This window comes from Schistocerca americana, chromosome 3 (assembly GCF_021461395.2).
Source record: "Schistocerca americana isolate TAMUIC-IGC-003095 chromosome 3, iqSchAmer2.1, whole genome shotgun sequence".
Taxonomy (NCBI): domain Eukaryota; kingdom Metazoa; phylum Arthropoda; class Insecta; order Orthoptera; family Acrididae; genus Schistocerca; species Schistocerca americana.
In genome coordinates, this window is record NC_060121.1 from 325,621,497 (window position 1) to 325,644,311 (window position 22,815).

The following is a 22,815-nucleotide window of genomic DNA, read 5'->3' on the forward strand; positions in this document are numbered from 1 at the left end:
ACAACGTAGACTGTTCCTACAGCGGCAGACACTCTACAGACAATGAACATAATTACTGTGACAGATAATACAGACGACAACAGACGCGACACTTTAATCAAGCAGCCTATCGCTACGACGATCACAGACAACCACACCATCATTTTCAACCCGAATCAAATTACCAACGACATAATCGGTCACCATTTATCTCAGACGGAAACATGAATAATGAGGAAAATGGATAATCACATCAGCAAACGTACTGTCATCCACACCACACAGGGAACAATTACGTAAAGAGGAATAACTATCTGCACGAATGCCGACAGCAGCCATAGCATCAGATCATTCCAATTACATACAGCACGACAGGAATATAAACAGAGGGCAGGAAAACTGGAATGGATCAGATTACGAGAATAAAAAATATTTTTCTTTAAACAATTCTGACAGGAGAGTTCATCCAATACAAGATAACTTAGACAATTCGCCACCACATCACTTAGTTCAAATTGTTGAAGTTCGTCCACCGGATCCGCGGTATGGTAACAGAGACGCGACAGCTTGGGACAACAATGACCAGAAACACAGCCTCCGGAAGATGTATTCGGACTATCAACACAGAATACTACTCTTTCCACAACATCATTTCAAACACGATTAATCTGGAAGACATCAGGGACACATTACTATATGAGGAAGAAGAAACTAAAGAAAACATTGCTTACCCTGTTATTAAAATACACGTAGGAAAACAATCTTTATATTTAGTTTTGAATACAGGCTCTCCCATCTCAGTAATCAGTGAAACTGCTTTCAGCACATGTAATGAAGACGAAACTTGCCCAATACTACCTTTACAGAGTACGAAAGTAAAAGGTGCTATTTCAGGAAAAGGAGCAGACAGTAGCATAGCTTGTCTCAGACGGGCACTGTATAAAAATTTGTCGCGGGGCCCTTCCAACCGACTGTGGCGAAGCTCAATTGGGGGTAAAGATTTTTCACAAAAGAAACAAAAACTCTCATTTTTAATAAAATAAATATTTATTGATTAAATATAGGTTACACAGTAAGTAGTATTTACAATTAATGCTCCTAGGAGGTAAGTTAGCCAAAGAATTCTTTTCTCACCTTTTTTTGGGAAACTTACTTATTAAATTATCCATAGCTGAAGATTTTAGTTTTCCGAGATGTTCTGTCTTTATAGACAGCACTGACAAGTCTTAAAGCCGTTATTGGCTCATAGAAGTCGTGTGATAGTTTTTAATCAGTTTTCGTTTAGAAAAACTTCTTTCAGTTGTTACATGAAGGGTCAAAGACAGGAAACATGCTGCTATTACCTTCGGAAAACTGGATGCAGGGCTATTGCATTTATCAGTAATAATTCCGTATCTTTCTTAATGCAATGGATTTTCTGTATTTCAGTTTTTAAGCACATTTTCAAAGGAATTAATTGTCCATACAGATCAAATGACCTGTCTTTACTGTATTTAGCAGTCAGTTTTCCAGCTTCCTTTTGTGTTATTTAATTTTCTCCGGTTGTAACACTTCGGATGTATTACTAAGCTCACAGAGGCTTTGAAATCTCTGTTCAGTTTGAGAAATTAATATATCTAAACAGATAGTTTTTAATCAGTTTTCGTTTAGAAACCTTCTTTCAGTTGTTACATGAAGGGTCAAAGACAGGAAACATGCTGCTTATTACCTGTGACGTGTGGTGGCGCCCTCTACGATCTCCATATAAGCGGCGGCCTCAGCTCCTAGCAGCCAGTCGTCGACTCACCTCGGAAGATGTTCTCCGTAGTTGAGAACGAAACGTCAGGTAGAAGAATTTCTACAGATCGATCACGGCAACTTATCCCGGAAGTGTTTACTGATAAAGACGCCGGCCGTGAAAGCCTACATGGGATGATATCTAAACAGTATTGACTTTTGAAGTACGATTCCGGGTCAGAAGTTCTCTCATCATCTGACAACTCATCAAAATATCGCTTCGTCATCTTCCGTCTTTTATTTTCGAAAACAGTTGTTACTTGTCCCCCCCCCCCCTCTTTTGCTAGATCTCTGGACTAGTTTAGCAAACTATGAAATGAATTTTGATTTATTGTTCTCAGTCTATTCAAAACATTACTTAGTAAAATACTAACTTTCCGTAAATCATTATTTTTATTCTATAGATCCCTAGACACTGTATTAATGATTTCAAATAATGAATTAAAAACGCGACAAGCACTATAAGACTGTAGTTCTCTTTTACATTCGTCACGCTCGTATTTTTCAGTGGAAATTAAATTTATCTGGTACAAAGTTTTCGTTATTAATGAACAATTTTTCTTTATAGTCTATAAAGCATTTTGTCTTGAAGACTTTCTAGTAAGGCATACCCTCTTAAGGGTAATTTTATATTTTAAATATTTATCGTTCCTCAGTACTGACCATCGTTTTATATTATTTCCAAAAAAGGTACATATTTTTTACAAATTATCGAACTCCTTTCTCAGCATCATTTAAAGTTAAAATTAATTCGTGTGCCGCACAATGAATATAATCGGCGCATATTCTTTTATAAGGGCTTGTAAACCTCCATACATAACATTTGCTTCATCGTAACCCTGCCCTCTACATTTGGATAAATCAATTCCTTATTCTTTTACAGCACTAAAAATTCCAGTTTTAAGCACTTCTGCACTACAATCAGCTGCTGATATAAATCCGAAAAAGTACTCGCAGATTTTTATTTCTTTGGGCACACGATCATAATTTTCTGGTATCGAGACGTATCGAAAAACTACCGAAAGTTGGTCAGTTTCTGACAGGTCATGAGTTGTATTTAAAATAATCGCCAGAAATGGAGCTTTTCAAATTTTTAAGACAATATTTTCTCTAATTGCGGCAGCAAGTAAATCGACAATCTCATTTTTAATCGTGGTGCTTAAGTAATTCATTTCACATTTTGGCTTTAAAAGAAGTTCTTTTAAAATAGGATAATAATTCGAGAGTAAACGTAAAATTGGTATGAAATTTCCAGATTCAGAATTATGGCCACCTAAAGGTAAATTTCATGAAGCTAAAGTAATTGTGGCATTAACAACATGACGCAATAAATCTCACCAGAAAGTAGTTTTATTGACTTCACTTTCCAGTATTACCTTGCAATCAATTCTTAAAAGATAGAGCCACGTTAATATGTTGCTGTGAGTTTTCATGGTCAGATATACCTTGTGCAAAATTGCTTCGAACTGAAACACCGTTAACCTGTGCGGCGGAGTATGATTTGCTTTGACCATCTCCAAATAATCAACAGAAGTGTCAATATGGTATGTTTAAAATATTAGGATAACATAGCCATGACCTTGAAATTTTTATACCAGCCTAATTTAAATGTGAGTAACGATAGTCTGAAAAATATCGCTTTGTTTCTGGATCCTTTGGAAACGGTCCCTGTGATTTTTCGTTCGCACTCAGTAAGGCTGTCACCAAAAGTAACTCCAGCTGACGAGATATATTATGAAATTCCTCAAACTTATTAAGATCTTTGGTATGGATTTATTCTATTTCCCAAACCTCTGGCAGACAATGATTTCCAGATGAATCTAAAAATAAAGTAAAACTAATACTGGGAATTTCTGGAAATTATTCAAAACTGTATGTTGAAAAATATTAAACAGATATTTAATTTTTTAAAATTAATCTTTAAACCAGGCCCGGCCGACCCAATTTATTTCACGGTGAACGTAACAGTGTTTGGCTATGAGCTGCGAAAGAGTGTTAGCGATTTGTTTGCTAAAAACATTCCACACGAGTATCAGTTTGCGAAAACTGATGCAATGTGCGTTGACTGACCTCTCTGTATTTGTGCTCTTCCCATTTGTAATCCTCGGTGAGTTTGGTGTATATCGAGAGATATTTCTGTTCATTCACGTTACACTTTTGCAAACTGTTACTTATGTACGCATACTGTAGTATTCCTGTTCTTTTCTCTGGTGAGCTGTTTTTTCATACTCTGCATTCGTGGCAAGTGAATGTTGTAAGAAATACTATGTAAGCATATTGACCTATGATTTCTTCCAAGGCGCTTCAAGATTAGAAACAAATATTTGTAGCTGCTGTAAGACGAAATTAATGGTTTTGGGGAATATGTAACCAGCAAAATCAACACATCGAACATACCATCCTGGAATTTATATCGCTGTTACATACGTTTTCATCTAACCTACATTCATAAATTTATCGATCTTACTCGAAAAATTTGATTTCGTCCTTGTAACGAATTTTCCATCGGGCCAGTTCTCCCAAGGAACTATTTTTTTTTTTTTTTTTGCTATTGGAGGTATCAGCTCTTATTTTGTTTTCGTTATGTGTGACAAAGCGTAAATATCTGTAAAACATACTTTGATAATCGTGGCTCCCGACCCACAATACTTAGAAACGAGTCAACCATAGTTAGTTAGATCTGTAGTTACGTTTCTTGCATTCATTTCGGAAAAAAAATTACTGTAACATTGGAAGTTTGTGTTAAAATAAAATTTAATTACGCATGTGACTGAAAAAGAATTCGTAATTCGCCCTAACCGAAATTCGTGTTAACCCATAAAATTTACTATTAGAACTAATTTCTTCCCACCTGGACCAAGTTCTTTTTCGCGTTAACCAGGTTAAACAGTAATGCCGTACTATTTTGATTAAAATTTTTGTTTTATTAAATGTGTACTTAATAAAACCTACATTGACTGATTTTATTTTTCATCGCCACTTCCACACTAGATGTGTAGGCTGAAAGAGATCCCTTCCCGATGTAAGGTCACCATTGTAAACAAATTTAATGTATCACCGTCTTGTTAATTGTGTACGATAACAAATTTATTTAATTAATGCACACTGCACGAAGCGCCTACAATTAGTCATCCATGTACATAGACGTAATGTGGGAAAACTTGTGTATATAAAATTATGGAATGTATTTTCTTCTAAAGGTGCGTACTGCGTGTGTACAAATCTAATGGATGCGCTGCTCGCATGTATTTACTTAGTGCAGCTTGTTCGACTAGACGATAGACGTAGATGCAACTTTTCACACGCCGCTGCTCTCGAGCGACATGCATCGCATGCGCACTCTTAATCTAACCTTATGGTTTGTTACCATAATTCAAATAAAATTATGTATGTTGTACATTTCCGCGACGACGTGTAATGATACCTATGAATCCTACGTTACACAGCGTCGAACGCTACATAACGTGACCTAAATTACAAACAAGAATATTTCTTTCCGTGGAGATAGATAAGTTTTCAGTACTTACCATTGCAAAGTAAATCGCTCACAGAATTTGATTGCCGGAAAAAGGAAGAAATTTTGAACAATTTCTTTATAACTTGGTCTGTGGTATCGGTAGCTACGATGCCACGCCGTAGGTGCAGATTCTTTGGGTTGGCACTACGACACCGACACCGACACCGACGATAGAGCCCTCTAGCCGGCGCTGTCCGTCTCTACGAGCGCCGCTCCAGTTTCATCAAGAGCAGACGGCCTGGAAACATCGCTTCAACCTCAAAGGGTGTTGGCTTGCTGTTGAGACTATGCACTACTTACGACGGCTCTAAGGCTTTGCTCATCATTGCAAAGTTATGTAACCATTTATTAACTTGTTTTTGCCTATAGTAAACATCTATAATTTACACGGCAGTACCGAGACATTTTCACCTTTTCCTGCTCCTACTCGCTTCCTGCATTCGGCCAACCTTTCAGTTTTCAGGAGCAGATCCACGCGCCGCCTTCCAGGCGGGATACAAAATCCTCCTCCTGTTTATTTCTTTTTCTTAACTGCACTGGGGTTATCTTTCTTTCACTCATCTTTCACAGTTAAACTTACTAACGAACAAATAGCCATTAGATTTACAACGTTTGAACGTCATGAACCGCGTTCAGAGATTGAAATAAAGGCGTACAGAGTACTCCCATTCAAATGGAAAGGAGAAATCTGCTGACGAGCGCCGCGGATAATCTGGGTCATTGAGTGCTGCCAACATTTGGACGTCTGGTTAATTAAGCGTTCATGGTACGGCCTAAGACTTAAGCGCTCACCTTGAGTGAGATTGTGAAGAATATTTTACGAATTTTTGGTAACGTATCTCGGGGACGCTGTAGCGCGGTGGGGCATCGTATCATTGATACGGCTGATACGGCGATAGTTACGCCCCTGGGAGCAGATGTTAGTATACAAATACACTACTGGCCATTAAAATTGCTACACCAAGAAGAAAAGCAGATGATAAACGGGTATTCATTGGACAAATATATTATACTAGAACTGACATGTGATTACATTTTCACGCAATTTGGGTGCATAGATCCTGAGATATCAGTACCCAGAACAACCACCTCTGGCCGTAATAACGGCCTTGATACGCCTGTGCATTGAGTCAGAGTTTGGATGGCGTGTACAGGTACAGCTGCCCATGCAGCTTCAACACGATACCACAGTTCATCAAGAGTAGTGACTGGCGTATTGTGGCGAGCCACTTGCTCTGCCACCATTGACCAGACGTTTCCAATTGGTGAGAGATCTGGAGAAGTTGCTGGTCAGGGCAGCAGTCGAACATTTCCTGTATCCAGAAAGGCCGGTACAGGACCTGCAACATGTGGTCGTGCATTATCCTGCTGAAATGTAGGGTTTCGAAGGGATCGAATGAAGGGTAGACCCACGGGTCATAACACATCTGAAATGTAACGTCCCCTGTTCAAAGTGCCGTCAATGCGCACAAGAGGTGACCGAGACGTTCACCAATAGCATCCCATATCATCACGCAGGCTGATACGCCAGTATGGCGATGACGAATACACGCTTCCAATGTGCGTTCACCGCGATGTCGCCAAACACGGATGCGACCATCATGATACTGTAAACAGAACCTAGATTCATCCGAAGAAATGACGTTTTGCCATTCGTGCACGCAGGTTCGTCGTTGAGTACACCATCGCAGGCGCTCCTGTCCGTGATGCAGCGTCAAGGGTAATCGCAGCCATGGTCTCCGAGCTGATAGTGCATGCTGCTGCAAACGTCGTCGAACTGTTCGTGCAGATGGTTGTTGTCTTGCAAACGTCCCCATCTGTTGACTCAGGGATCGAGACGTGGCTGCACGATATGTTACATCCATGCGCATAAGATGCCTGTCATGTCGACTGCTAGTGATACGAGGCCGTTGGGATCCACCACGGCGTTCCGTATTACCCTCCTCAACCCACCGATTCCATATTCTGCTAACAGTCATTGGATCTCGACCAACGCGAGCAGCAGTGTCGCGATACGATAAACCGCAATCGCGATGGGCTACAATCCGACCTTTATCAAAGTCGGAAACGTGTTGGTACGCATTTCTCCTCCTTACACGAGGCATCACAACAACGTTTCACCAGGCAACGCCGGTCAACTGCTGTTTGTGTATGAGAAATCGGTTGGAAACTTTCCTCATGTCAGCACGTTATAGGTGTCGCCACCAGCGCCAACCTTGTATGAATATTCTGAAAAGCTAATCATTTGCACATCACAGCATCTTCTTCCCGTTGGTTAAATTTCGCGTCTCTCGCACATCATCTTCATGGTATAGCAATTTTAATGGCCAGTAGTGTATATTTAGAATTCACTGCACTGGGGTACACATTTTTTGCAAGTTTCTTAATCGTTTCGCTACTTACAACGAAGTTCCTCTTGGCATGAATTTCTTGAGTAGACACAAAGCTATTCTTGATTTCAATACTTCTTACATTTCTGTACGAAATAACGACACTGCGGTTACGTTATAGTTCGATCGATGCACGACGAAAGAAGAACAAGATCTTAACAGACCTCAGTTTCTGACTTCACACATAAATATAAATTGGTGTTCATCTCTTTACACTAACGTAGAAATGTTCCACATCAGCGAAGAAGACGAATCGAACACAGATCTTGTTCAGATAATTCAGAACAAAGTAGATAAAGTTGAAGCTACGACAGAGATTGAAAAGCAACAATTACATCGCATATTACCGTCTCACTCTCAAATTTTTGATAACATTCCAGGTACAATTCGTCGATTTGTGTATGAATTTCAGGTAAAACAACATAGAGACTGTGGTGAGCGTACTGTTAAGACCTTCGGTACCCACACCGTCAGATTATTTGGCTTGTCGCTCTAACGAAGTAGGCGAGTGTCAGCAATATGTCTCGTGGTCTTAACGTGGCGTGTTTATCTCCTGCCGTAGGTCAGACGATAGAAATGCCACTTGCACGCTTAGAGTAGCAGATTGACGGTGACCAACTTTAAACAGAACTTGATTAATTTTCACACACATTTATTAAAATAATAAAAAGCATAGAAATTACTTAACTTGATTCTGGATGCTGTTTACAATTGACAATCTGAAGTACGTTTGGTCTTGGTACGTTAATCTTATTCGCACATATCTCTGGTACTTGACAAAGTGTCTATACATTTCTCTTCATGGCTATGTACAGGAATATGATAATCTTATTAGGTGCAGATTGAAACTTGACTATAGACTGGTACAGACTAATGTAGACTGGTACAGACAGGTGCAGATAAATGCGGACTAATGCAGACTAATGCAGACTGACTAATCGGAGGTCTGTACACTCGTTATAATACCTCGCGCGTTCAGGTATCACTGCGCGAGTGTGATCCGCGAGGACAAAAGGTTCTACGTTAGCAGCAATCTCATTGGCTGCGTTACATATTAACACGCGGATCGGCGGAAGCAGAATTTGGTCCGTCTTTATGGCAGCGCCATCTCGTAGTGCGGAGACGGACGAGCGCTGCGCCTGCGCTGTTGTGCTTAGCGGGGCGCGCTCTAGTGGGAAAGTTGTGTACGCGCTGACTATGCGGAACTATGTACACAACAGAGACTTTACAGTCCCACCATAAAATATTCCTCCAGTGCACTAAAAAAAAAGAGTTTAACAGTTAGGTCAGACTAGTGTTAGATTCCCGATAAATAAATGCAATTAATGTTACAGATACTGACAGACATCAAACATTGAACGTATTACTACAAAGTATCACCGCATTATCCCCCCTTGATCTAAAATCGAGTTTTTTGCAGGTTAAGTTGCACGCAAACTCTCGTAAATACTTTTTGAAAATTGCTGCCAATTTCGCAAACTACTTTTTGGTTTAAATACTTCTTCAGCTGCATTCATTAGATATTTGAAAGACAGACTCACATCTTACGTCAATGATATTCTCGTTGCAGAGAAAATTTGGTATGACCACAATTCTACTCTGAAATTATTGTTAGAAACTTATGCAAATCATGACATTACTGTCAATCTTGGCAAGTCTGATTTTGGAAAAATCTCACATTTATTTTCAGGATGTATTATTTCGGGCAGAGGCATTCTACCAGATCCAGAGGAATTACAGGTAATTCGTGATATTCAAACTTCTACCACAAAAAGTGAAGTTAGAAGCTTTCTTGGTCTCATAACGTTTTTTGTCGCTTCACTGATTGCAAAGCTCTTATTACTCCACGGTTATGCCAATTAATGGCTAAGAACGGTACTGGGATAAACAAGCCCAAGCAGATTTTCGTACTTTAAAACATACATTAATTAACGCGCTATTACTTTTCCATCCTGACGGTTCTTGTGATGTTTACACTGTCACATATTCTTCTAAGACTGGACTTGAAGAGAACAACGTTATAGTACAAAAGAGTATTGCTTCTTCTACCTGTGTAATTATTCAGCCACCGAATTTAATGCGCTAGCAGTCGTTTGGGCTTTACAAAATTTCGATACTTTTTATTTGGAAACACTCTAAAAACTGGAAAACAGTCTATACTGACCACCGTGCACTGCAATTTTTAATAACCGCAAAACTCTCCCACAGACGTTTGGCTCGCTGAGCGCTGAACCCGGGAGAATTCGGTTTTCTGTAACACACGTTCCTGGCACACAGAACATAATTGCTGACGCTCTTCATAGCTGATTGGTGGAACAAAATATGATACAGCAGAGGAATTCTGCAAAAGCAACTTTAGTCTTTTATACATATAAAAGGTAACTTTTGAAAATTTCGTCTCATTCGCTCTGAGCAACAATGCGAAAGAGCGAGACAAAGATCCGTTATGGAAAGACGTCAAACTACTATGCTACAACAAGAACAATTCGACTGCGAGAAACTACCCCTTTGTGAGAAACAAAATTCTTTTCAAACGATAGAACCCAGACAGATCTACTTGGCTCGTATGCATTCCAGAAGGCCTAATAAACAAACATGTGTGGTATATTAATCTCAGTTATGTTCATTATGGTGCAAGAAAATGTTTCCGCATGCTAAACCAGACTTCTTATTTCTTCAACACGGGAAAACATATTCGGTGTGTTGCTAAATGCAGTTTTTCATCCACGATCTCACACTTCGATCACTTTTTTGTTATTCCAGTCAGATTACGTTATCTAGCCGCAGTTGGTCTCTGCGGTGCAGTCCCAACGACAAAACAGATGAGCTAACTGCTAAATTTGTTTCCTTCATACCTTTACGGAAAGCAACAGTCAAAACGGTATCTGCAGCCTTTGTTAAGCATTTCTTACGAGAAATAGGTCATGTGAACTAAGTAATTTCTCACAATGAACATAATTTCGATCTAGTTTTTGGATTTGCATTTGGAAAAGTAGAAAAATTTAACCTATCTTTATTTTCCAGTACCATGCACAATCAACGTCTAATGAAGGAATTAAATAAATTATGTAGATTGTACAGTCACAGGAAGTATACTGAATGGGACAAATATTTACAAACTTTTCAGGAAATCATAAATTTACTATCAATCGACTCCACACTACTTTTTCCTCATTTAGTGTTGCTTAGATTAGATTAGATTAATACTAGTTCCACGGATCATAAATACGATATTTCGTAATGATGTGGAACGAGTCAAATTTTCCAGTACATGACATAATTAAGTTAATTTAACAACATACTTAAGTTAATATAACAACTTTTTTATCTTTTCGTGTTTTTTTATTTTTTATAACTTTTTTGTTTGTTTTTTTTTTTCTTTTTTTCTTAATTTATATCTAAAAATTCCTCTATGGAGTAGAAGGAGTTGTCATTCAGAAATTCTTTTAATTTCTTCTTAAATACTTGTTGGTTATCTGTCAGACTTTTGGTACTATTTGGTAAGTGACCAAAGACTTTAGTGGCAGTATAATTCACCCCTTACTGTGCCAAAATTAGATTTAATCTTGAATAGTGAAGATCATCCTTTCTCCTAGTATTGTAGTTATGCACACTGCTATTACTTTTGAATTGGGTTTGGTTGTTAATAACAAATTTCATAAGAGAGTATATATACTGAGGAGCTACTGTGAACATCCCTAGATCCTTAAATAAATGTCTGCAGGATGATATTATTCTGATTACACGCTTTTGTGCAATAAATACTTTATCCCTCAGTGACGAATTACCCCAAAATATGATGCCATATGAAAGTAATGAGTGAAAATATGCGTAGTAAGCTAATTTACTAAGATGTTTATCACCAAAATTTGCAATGACCCTTATTGCATAAGTAGCTGAACTCAAAAACAAACTGCCATCGGACCGCATTAGAACGATGTTTATGACATCATGAAACCATTGAGATTTGCATGAAAAATACAAAACAAGCAGCAGAGAAGAGGAAACGCACTCAAAGATAAAAAATAAGCAATAAAGGAATTCACATAGGTCAAAATGCTCTACTTCGCTTGCATCGTGTATATTACAAAGGTAATGGTGTCAGAATTTCTTTCTCTTGCGCGATGGACCTTCTCACATTTGACAGATCGCCAATTCCAATGCTGTTCACACAGAAACGGCGCGAACCAAGAAAACCAGAGCCCCGCTCCACATGTCCAACGTTAAGGCTTTTATCGATTGACACAAGATTTTTAGAGGCGTGTCAGACGAGGAAAATTTATTGAGGTTGGCAGAAGGTTTTATACGTGTTTTGCCACATTAACACATGCCATTCAATTTTGTTACTATGGAGGAATTGTGTGTTCTCAGACATGATTTGTAAGAAAATATCTTTACTTGCATTTTTGTGAACAAAATTTAATGATATTTATGTGTTAGGCTTAGGCATAGTTTCGGTGGAGTATGACAGAACGTTAGACTTCGTACTCTTTTTCACTTCAACTATTCATATGTATGTACTTTTACTGTTGCAGAAAATGATCGTATTTTTGCTAACAATGTACATTAGATTAGTGTTTAACGTCCCGTCGACGACGAGGGGATTAGAAACGGAGCACAAGCTCGGGTTAGGGAAGGAAATCGGCCGTGCCCTTTCAAAGGAACCATCCCGGCATTTGCCTGAAACGATTTAGGGAAATCACAGAAAACCTAAATCAGGATGGCCGGAGACGGGTTTGAACCATCGTCCTCCCAAATGCGAGTCCAGTGTGCTAACCTCGCTCGGTGATTTCCTTACAAGAAGAGACAAAATCTAATATTTGACAGAGTCGGGAAGAATCACAGCTTTCTCTGTCACATGAGTCTGTGTGGATGTACAGTGTCTGCTTTAGAACTGCAGATGAATGACTGAAGGGGCTAATTTTCCATTCGATGAAGGACGGCGTCGACACTACGGGCTGACAGTCTTAAGGAATTTCTTTACTAAGCAGAGATGATGATGCTGAAATATATATGTTGTGATTAGAGACACTGATAATGATTATGAGGATTCCATGATTGAAGATTTTGCCACGAAAGTTGTATACGAATATGAAGTTATGATATGTTCCTGTTGTTGATGATAAGAGGTATGTAGTTGAGTTAGGGACTATAGGGACGTTATGGTGATTGATTTGTAGTAAATAATTTGCAACACAATGAAGCAATACTCTTTATAGGCATAGGGGAGTTTCCACAGTTATAAAATGACGTTCTTTTCTCAGCCATGTTGTTTGCTTAGTCGATGTGTAACTTTCTGTAAATGAATTGAGGGATAATATACTTTGGTCTTGTATACCAGTAATAGGTAATTTATTTCTGTGCAAGAAAGGTTTCTAGTAGACTCTCACAGATTGAGTAGTCTGGTTTGCCTGAGGTGATAACTTTTCTTCTGATTTTATCTATTTGTTCTTACACTCTTTCTCTCCTTGGTAATTATAGCATGGGAACAAGAACGTAAGACAAAATGGTAAGGCAAGATAAATAACATGAGATAATGCGGCCGAAGGTAACTTAAATCTTTTTCTTACAGGAGGGAAATAACAGAGAAATTTTAACATATAATATCAGGTAATCTGTAACAAGAAAAATTAGTGCATGTTAGCCCACAAATAATTACGCTTTTTAGACTTTTTTCTTATTGTGCCCTTCCTGTTTTTAAGTTTGTAGTCATTTGATTTTATGAAGACTTCGTAATAACGTGATAATTAATTTTCTTTGCTTTAATTGCGCGCGAGCTGCTGCCTGCACAGCATTATAACAATTTAGTATCCAACACAGAACTTTCCCCTGTTGTTAGTAAGATAACATTAGCGACGATTCAGGAAAGATTAACTGAACCTTTTGTAGTCTACAATGAACATATAAATTTTGTAATAATTCTTCGAACGGATACCGTTGATCAGACAGCTATAAAGTATTTTCAGAGTTTGTCATTTCATTGCAGTTGTGGATTATAAGGAAGAATACTTATGTAAAGTGACTTTTCTGAATTTGCCAATACACCTTTAAAAGGAATGAGCATTAACGTAATTTGCTACATCATCCACTTCCCAGTCTTTGTCATCGCTATATAAAGTTTCACATTTCCAATTGAAAATGCAAACACATTATATGGACTCATTGCACACGGAATTCAACTGTCGTTAGTTTGCCGCTCAGTAAATGAGACGCGCCTTTTTAGTAGTTTTCAATAGCAGCAGCGCAAGTAAGCGAAAAGAGACGTTGTTGTGGTCTTCAGTCCTAAGACTGGTTTGACGCAGCTCTCCATGATACTCTATCCTGAGCAAGCTTCTTCATCTCCCAGTACCTACTGCAACCTACGTCCTTCTGAACCTGCTTAGTGTATTCATCACTTGGTCTCCCTCTACGATTTTTACCCTCCACGCTGCCCTCCAGTATTAAATTGGTGATCCCTTTGGGCCTCAGAACATGTCCTACCAACCGATCCCTTCTTCTAGTCAAGTTGTGCCACAAACTTCTCTTCTCCCAACTCCTATTCAATACTTTCTCATTAGTTATGTGATCTACGCATCTAATCTTCAGCATTCTTCTGTAGCACCACATTTCGAAAGCTTCTATTCTCTTCTTGTCCAAACTATTTATCGTCCATGTTTCACATCCATACATGGCTACACTCCATACAAATACTTTCAGAAATGACTTCCTGACTCTTAATCCTATACTCGATGTTAACAAATTTCTCTTCTTCAGAAATGCTTTCCTTGCCATTACCAGTCTACATTTTATATCCTCTCTACTTAGACCATCATCAGTTATTTTGCTCCCCAAATAGCAGACCTCCTTTACTACTAATTCCCTCAGCATCACCCGAATTAATTCGACTACATTCCATTATTCTCGTTTTGCTCTTGTTGATGTTCATCTCATATCCTCCTTTCAAGACACTATCCATTCCGTTCAACTGCTCTTCCAAGTCCTTTGCTGTCTCTGACAGAATTACAATGTCATCGGCGAACCTTAAAGTTTTTATTTCTTCTCCATGGATTTTAATACCTACTCCGAATTTTTCTTTTGTTTCCTTTACTTCTTGCTCAATATGCAGATTGAATAACACCGGGGAGAGGCTACAACACTGTCTCACTCCCTTCCCAACCACTGCTTCTCTTTCATGTCCCTTGACTCTTATAATTGCCATCTGGTTTCTGTACAAATTGTAAGTAGCCTTTCGCGCCCTGTATTTTACCCCTGCCACCTTCAGAATTTGAAAGAGAGTATTCCAGTCAACATTGTCAAAAGCTTTCTCTAAGTCTACAAACGCTAGAAACGTAGGTTTGCTTTCCTTAATCTATTTTCTAAGATAAGTCGCAGGGTCAGTATTGCCTCACGTGTTCCAACATTATTACGGAATGCAAACTGATCGAGGTCGGCTTCTACCAGTTTTTCCATTCGTCTGTAAAGAATTCGTGTTAGTATTTTGCAGCCGTGGTTTCTTAAACTAATAGTTCGGTCATTTTGACATCTGTCAACACCTGCTTTCTTTGGTATTGGAATTATTATATTCTTCTTAAAGTCTGAGGGTATTTCGCCTGTCTCATACATCTTGCTCACCAGATGGTAGAGTTTTGTCAGGGCTGACTCTCCCAAGGGTATCAGTGGTTCTAATGGAATGTTGTCTACTCCCAGGGCCTTGTTTCGACTTAGGTCTTTCAGTGCTCTGTCAAACTCTTCACGCAGTATCATATCTCCCATTTCATCTTTTTCTACATCCTCTTCCACTTCCATAATATTGTCCTCAAGAACATCGCCCTTGTATAGACTATACTCCTTCCGCCTTTCTGCTTTCCCTTCTTTACTTAGGACTGGGTTTCCATCTGAACTCTTGATATTCATGCAAGTGGTTCTCTTTTCTCCAAAAGTCTCTTTAATTTTCCTGTAGGCAGTATCCATCTTACCCCTAGTGATATACGCCTCTACATCGTTACATTTGTCCTCTAGCCATCCCTGCTTAGCCATTTTGCACTTCCTGTCGATCTCATTTTTGAGACGTTTGTATTCCTTTTTGCCTGCTTCATTTACTGCATTTTTTTATTTTCTACTTTCATCAATTAAATTCAATATTTCTTCTGTTACCCAAGGATTTCTACTAGCCCTCGTCTTTTTACCTACTTGATCCTCTGCTGCCTTCACCACTTCATCTCTCAAAGCTACCCATTCTTCTTCTACTGTATTTCTTTCCCCCATTCTTGTCAATTGTTCCCTTATGCTCTCCCTGAAACTCTGTACGACCTCTGGTTCTTTCACTTTATCCAGGTCCCATCCCCTTAAATTCCCACCTTTTTGCAGTTTCTTCAATTTTAATCTACAGTTCATAACCAACAGATTGTGGTCAGAGTCCACATCTGCCCCTGGAAATGTCTTACAATTTAAAACCTGGTTCCTAAATCTCTGTCTTACCATTATATAATCTATCTGAAACCTGTCAGTATCTCCAGTCTTCTTCCATTTATACAATCTTCTTTTATGATTCTTAAACCAAGTGTTAGCTATGATTACGTTGTGCTCTGTGCGGCTTCCTCTTTCGTTTCTTACCCCCAATCCATATTCACCTACTACGTTTCCTTCTCTCCCTTTTCCTACTAAAGAATTCCAGTCATCCATGACTATTAAATTTTCAACGCCCTTCACTATCTGAATAATTTCATTTATTTCATCATACATTTAAAAAATTACTTCTCAGATTTGAAAGGATTTCCTTTCATACGCGTATAAAACAGTCATGACAGGAAAGTAAAGTAGTATGAAACATGGCGTTACGATTTTTAAAGGGAACTTAGGTAGGATATGGTTTTCTTTATTAGGCGACTCAGTACACTTTCCTGGAAATCACGCTGTCAGATTAACATCTGTTTAGATTCATTGTTTGCATTTGACGCAACTTCTCAAACAACCTTTCAGACAATTCAGGCAAGGCAATTGCCGATATAAAATCAATAAATAAAAATAACCAGTAAAATCAATAATTTTTAAAGAAACTTTCATCTGAGTGAGCCTCAAGAACATACACGATGTGGTGTGCCGCACATGTTCACCATTAATCTTGTAATCTCATACCACTAGGTTCTTTGGCTTTGCTGTAGAAATTATCTTACAAGGGGAGGCCGCCAATTGTGAAATTCAGATTCGATTCATACTGCGCATAATAAAAGCTCATGGCCAGAGGTGTAATGTGGCAAAGCACCAAGATGCACTTCTCAGCCGTTGTCCAGAAAATAGACAGTTAAAAGAAACCGTTGCGGTGAAATACTCTCTACGATTAATAACTCTTTACAGCGTCGTGGCGCAGCGGTAAGCGCTCGGGTTCGTAATCCGAAGGTCGCCGGATCGAATCTCGCGCCCTGCAATTTTTTTTATTATTAGTTTTTTGTAATTCAAATATATATGTATAAAGTGTTAATGAATTGGTTATGCATGTTGGTGAAGGCGGATCGCTCTCCAATTGTACCGCCTCCATTTTTCCGTTTTTTTTAACAGGGTGTACCAAAGCTCTCCCGTCCGCACTGATTTTCGACAATGTTATAAGTTGCGCTAGGGACCGCATCTACCTTCTTTCGAAGTTAGCAGGCAACTACGCTGTTATGCGGCGGCTCGTTTCGGCCCATTCAACATCTGTCATTCAAGTGTAACGAGCGAGTAACGGAGTCTATATTTCATACCTGCAACAGCAAATTTGTGTTCGTGGGGTCTCTATTCTAATTAGAACGTTTGACTTACGCTATACGTATTCGTTTCGGAATATCGTTTCTACGTCTTCCGTTAACTATACGTGGTTAACATTATGAAGACAATTAATAACATTTGTGAAATACAACTTTGTTTGCGGAAAACATAATGATGTTCGAAGTCGCCAGTTTTTCCACGACAAACGACTTTCAACAACTTATTATATACATAATTGTTGCAACTGATTGCCGGGAATTTATATATATATATATATATATATATATATATATATATATATATATATATGCATATTTGAATTATAAAAAACAAATCCAAAAAAAAAAAAAAGGGTGGCATAGCGCGAGATTCGATCCGGCAACCTTCGGATTCCGAACCCGAGCGCTTACCGCTGCGCCACGACGCTGTATGCCGGGAATATATATATATATATATATATATATATATATATATATATATATATATATATATATATATATATATATATATGAATTATAAAAAACAAATACTAAAAAAAAAGGGTGGCATAGCGCGAGATTCGATCCGGCAACCTTCGCATTCCGAACCCGAGCGCTTACCGCTGCGCCACGACGCTGTAGAGGATTATTAATCGTAGAGAGTATTTCACCGCAACGGTTTCTTTTAACTGTCGATTTCCTGGACAACGGCTGAGAAGTGCATCTTGGTGCTGTGCCACATTACACCTCTGGCTATGAGCTTTTATTATGCGCAGTATGAATCGAATCTGAATTTCACAATTGGCGGCCTCCCCTTGTTAGATTTATCTGCATTAGAAGACAGCTGCCACTCATCATATGCAGTGAAAATTCTGTCCAACTCTTTCTTAATTTTCTTATGGTCATCTAACGACGATACTTTCTAATAAACAACAGCGTCGTCAGCGAAAAATCCCATAGGCTTGCAGATCCTATGCAAAGACACTGTCCATTACGTTCAAGCGTTGTTGCGAGTCCTTTGCTGTTTCCGTCAAAATTACGATGTCATCGAGAAACCTCAAAGTTTTTCATTCTTCTCCCTGAACTTTAATTCCTTCTCCAAATTTTTCTTTGATTCCTTCATTCCTTGTTTAATGTACAGACTGAATAAACTCGTCGACAGGCTACAACCATGTCTCACTCCCTTGTCAACTACTGCCTGCTTTTCATGTTCTTCAACTCTTACAACTGCCGTCTAGTTTCTGTACAACTTGTAAGTAACGTTTCGTTCCCTGCTACCTTTAGAATTTCAAAGAGTGTGTTCCAGTCAACACTATCCAAAGCTTTCCCTAAATCTACAAAGTAATAAACGTAGGTTTGTTTTTATTTAACCTAGATTTTAAGATTAGGAGCATGGTCAGTATTGCCTCCCGTGTTTCTAGATTTCTCCGGAACCCGGAGTGATCTTCCCCGAGGTCGGCTTCATCCAGTTTGTCTGCTATTTTGTAAATAGTTCGTGTCAGTATTTTGCAACCATGATTTCGATGGCGCGGTAATAGTCACACCCCTCAGTACCTGATTTCTTTGGAACTGAAATTATTACATTCCTCTTGATGGATATGGGTGTTTCGTCTGTCTCATACATACTGTACACTGGGTCAAATAGTTTTGTCATGGTGGCTCTCAGAACGACATAAACTGCAATGTCATCTACTTCATTGTCCTTGTTTCAACTAACATCTTTCATTGTGGAGATTCTACATAATTATTCGTTACATGCATCGGAGATGTACTGCCTATGGAAGTTTCCCTATCAGCAGATAGAAATAATCTCATCTGCTAGCTTTTCCAGTAGTGGTTGGACTGTATTCTGTGTTATTAACATGCGAGAAAGGACTCGTGGATGGCATCACTGGTAGGTGATCACGAAGCGATATTTTTATAAGAATATGTAGGCTTAAAGCTGTATTTAAGACATCTTAAGTCGGCACTGCATGGTGTGTGTTTCAGCATATGTAAGAGTTGGGTCTAGTACCTACTATTTTTACGGTCTATCCCATCAATTTACCAATTTTACGAGCTATCCTACCAATATACCAATTTATGGATTTGACTTCTCAACAATTTGCCACGTTTACACACAATTTTACGACCTATTCTGTCAATTTGCCAGTTTCAGTATTTGGTTTCCTACCGGTTTGCCAGTTTTATGGCTAGTTTTACGACCTATCCAACCACTTTGCCAGTTTTACAGCCAATACTACCGGTTTCCGGATCTGATGCCACTGGACTAATATTTTCTGCCGTTTTGTAGAATCTCGAATGAAAAAAAAAGAAAACATCAGCTCACAAGAACCAAATTTAGAAGCGATGATATGCTTGTAATGGATATTTTGTAGTCTTCGTCCTTACTGGACAAATGTTCGCAATTTGGCAGAATATGCCATGATGTCATTAATTTATACACAACGTCAAGTCAAAGTATATTACGTTAAAATTTACCACCATTTGCAGGTGAATCATGATGTAATTGATTCATACACATATTTTAATGTAAAAGTAACTCACAAGAACCAAATTTAGAAATTAGTCATACGTTGATATACTTCCACAAAAAATTATGCTTTTAAGGGTAACTACTACATGCACGCTAATTTTAAAATGGATTGTACAGAGGGAGTAATGGCAATTTGTGTCGTAAGCTGTAGGACTAATGTATGCGTCGCATATAGGAGGGGAATGATACAAGTGTGTGTATTAACAGTGGAAGGATGCGAAATTCTAGAGACCTGGTGTCAAGACGAACTGCAATACTGCAAACTGCATCAGCAACAGATATACTGCGGAAAAAGAAGGAGGAAAACACTGGAAATCATTTCGAGGAAATATAAAAAGCCTATGGCTATTTGATGTAGAGGGGTTGGTCGACGTTAAATAACATGTTCTAATGGATCAACAGCCTGGAGTATAGTCTCAGCTTTGTGTAGACGGTCGTCATCTTGTGGAGGTGTTTATTACGTGAGACTGTTGGGAGTTTCTTGAGAAAATGTGACTACATAAGATCAAACCATGACATCTGTGTACATGAGGAATACTATCAGGGGAGACGGTAATGTTTCTGTAAACAGCTGTAAGACTACTACATCTTCCTTGGCTAAAGATCATAATATTACCGCAGTAGAAGCTATGATTTTGGCTGTGGAATGGATTATGGGTTAGACAGTGTGAAAGCCTTTGTAAATGTATTATATTAAAGCCAAAGAAACATGTCTGTTTTTCTCAGTCCATAGTGTTGTTCGCCACAGTAGCGTCGAATATAGGAATATTAGCGAATTATGAAATAGGAATGTGTGACTGCCCAACACTGGGCCACAACTTCTTCGCGAAGGGAGACGATAATGTTATTGCAGGTAACATAAGACTGCTTAACATTAATGTACACCAATGGTAGAAAGGCTTACAATTTACTTTAAACACTATGTACGGAAAAATAGAGGGAATACAAGATGTCCACAGTCACTGTAAGTAGCTATTCAAAGTAATCAGACATTGGGCTTTGCTACCTAAGTACGTGTTTTGGTGTGTAGAGTAACACTACGCTGAAATGCAGCAGTTGTCATTTATAGGAGGATGTGATCAGGATAGGAAAAGATCACATTTTATCCCATACATGACAATTTTAAATTAATTACACACGGTCAACAAACGAAAAATAGCACAGGATATCCACACAAAAGTATACACATACATACTCGCTCATGATACATTAACCAACATACAGATAAGTAAAATGAGTATTACCTTTGTAAGGTGGAGATCGTGCCAGAGTGATAGTTTTGGTGGCTGGGAAGTGAGATTATGTAAGAACGCACTTAGTTTACATGCAGATTAACTACTTTTAGCAAACGAATGGCTGTTAAGTACAGTAATTCCTTTGGTTTAAACTCGGCAAACTGCTTTCCAGCTTCCAGGTGCACGCTGGAAAAAGAGCAGTTCCATAGATGTCTGAGAATTTAATATCCTGGTAGCGCAGACTTGCAAAAATGTAACCTGCCCTGTATATAGAGGATTCTCTGGAACCCGTTCTGCTCAGATCGTCGCTTGGACACACACCCAGTGAAGAATCTGACGATCTGATAACATAGTCACATAGTACAGTAAATTGATCAGGATCCAACAGCTCTCACCTATAGTAGGAAGTGGATGGTAAGGTGATAAGGGTGGGCAAAAAGCGCATCATTCATTCTACCATAATCCATCCATTCTGTGTCTAAAATAGAACTCCATGTGTTTGACTACAAGAAGATTTCGCTTTGTTAGCTACCACTGCGTTGACGGAAGTTTGTCAGAGAGAAGTGTTTGTATTTAAAAGGGGTAGGACGATGACAAAGTCATAACACCCTCACCCGCTTCCTTACAGTTGAACCCGCTTCTGCAGAGTTGGAAGGAATGGAGTGTATTGTTAACACTTTTATGTTGGAGTCTGTGTTATCGATTTCAACAGAACAATGATTATAATTATTATATTTTGCAAAAACAGACGTAACGTCTGCAGGGATACCGCAGTCGCTTTTTAAACACTGTTACTTATAATCCGTCTTGATTGCAAAAATTTTTTTATTCATATGACCGGTTTCGGTTCCTCTAGAACCATCTTCAGATCTGCAATTTCGGTTACAGGAGTAACCTGTCCACAGTCAGCAACCTTCACATGCTGCGTCACAGAAAGTCAACTTAGAGCAACTAATAAATGTCTACGCCGTTATTTTGGAAGAACGACCTGATGTTAACTACCAGTAAGAATGCAAACTCTACGTGTGTGTACACAACATTCTGCCATTCTCCCCACAGAGTTCGCTGGGCCCAAGCGACCAGCAGTTGTGCAAGAGAATACAGTACCGTAAAGTTCTTTGTATGTACTTCTATATTTGTCACTATGGGAATATAACCATACGTAAATCCAGGTACCCATATCTAGGCAGTTATCCGCTGGCCTATCTTGAGTCTGGCAGGGTGAAGGCTGTATGCCTACCCAGATTTCAAAAGAAGTGTGAGTTTTAGCTGTTTATTCATACAGCTGTGTGTATACTAGTTACAGTTGATTATTAGTGTCTACGTGATAGTTACTTACATGTCTACTTTTCATTGTGTGTAAATATGTCTTTAGGTAATATGCTAACTAATACGTGTATAATGCAGTCACAGAATTAACGTAAAATAACATGCATTTTCTATGCAAGGGATTTACTTTATTGCTAATATGGTTACAATGATATCTTGTGTATGTATGTTACTGGAATTTAGTTCGTTGTTTTATTCAAACAAGGAAGATGATTCGATGACGCATGGTCTATACGTATGCTCTCCTGTTTTGAGCTCCACGGATTATCCCTATTCCTTAGTCCAGTAGTGCACTGTCAATTGCTTCTGTGCAGGGTTCTGCGTGTTGTTGGAAGGGAAAATTGCATATTGTTTA

At 38.7% G+C, this 22,815-nt stretch overlaps 1 protein-coding gene across 1 annotated transcript in view; it reads right to left on the reverse strand.

Annotated features, from left to right (window-relative positions):
- LOC124606056 (transient receptor potential cation channel subfamily V member 5) overlaps positions 1-22,815 on the reverse strand; it is a 339,427-nt gene that overhangs the window by 316,197 nt on the left and 415 nt on the right. The gene's annotated exons all lie outside the window — the stretch shown is intronic.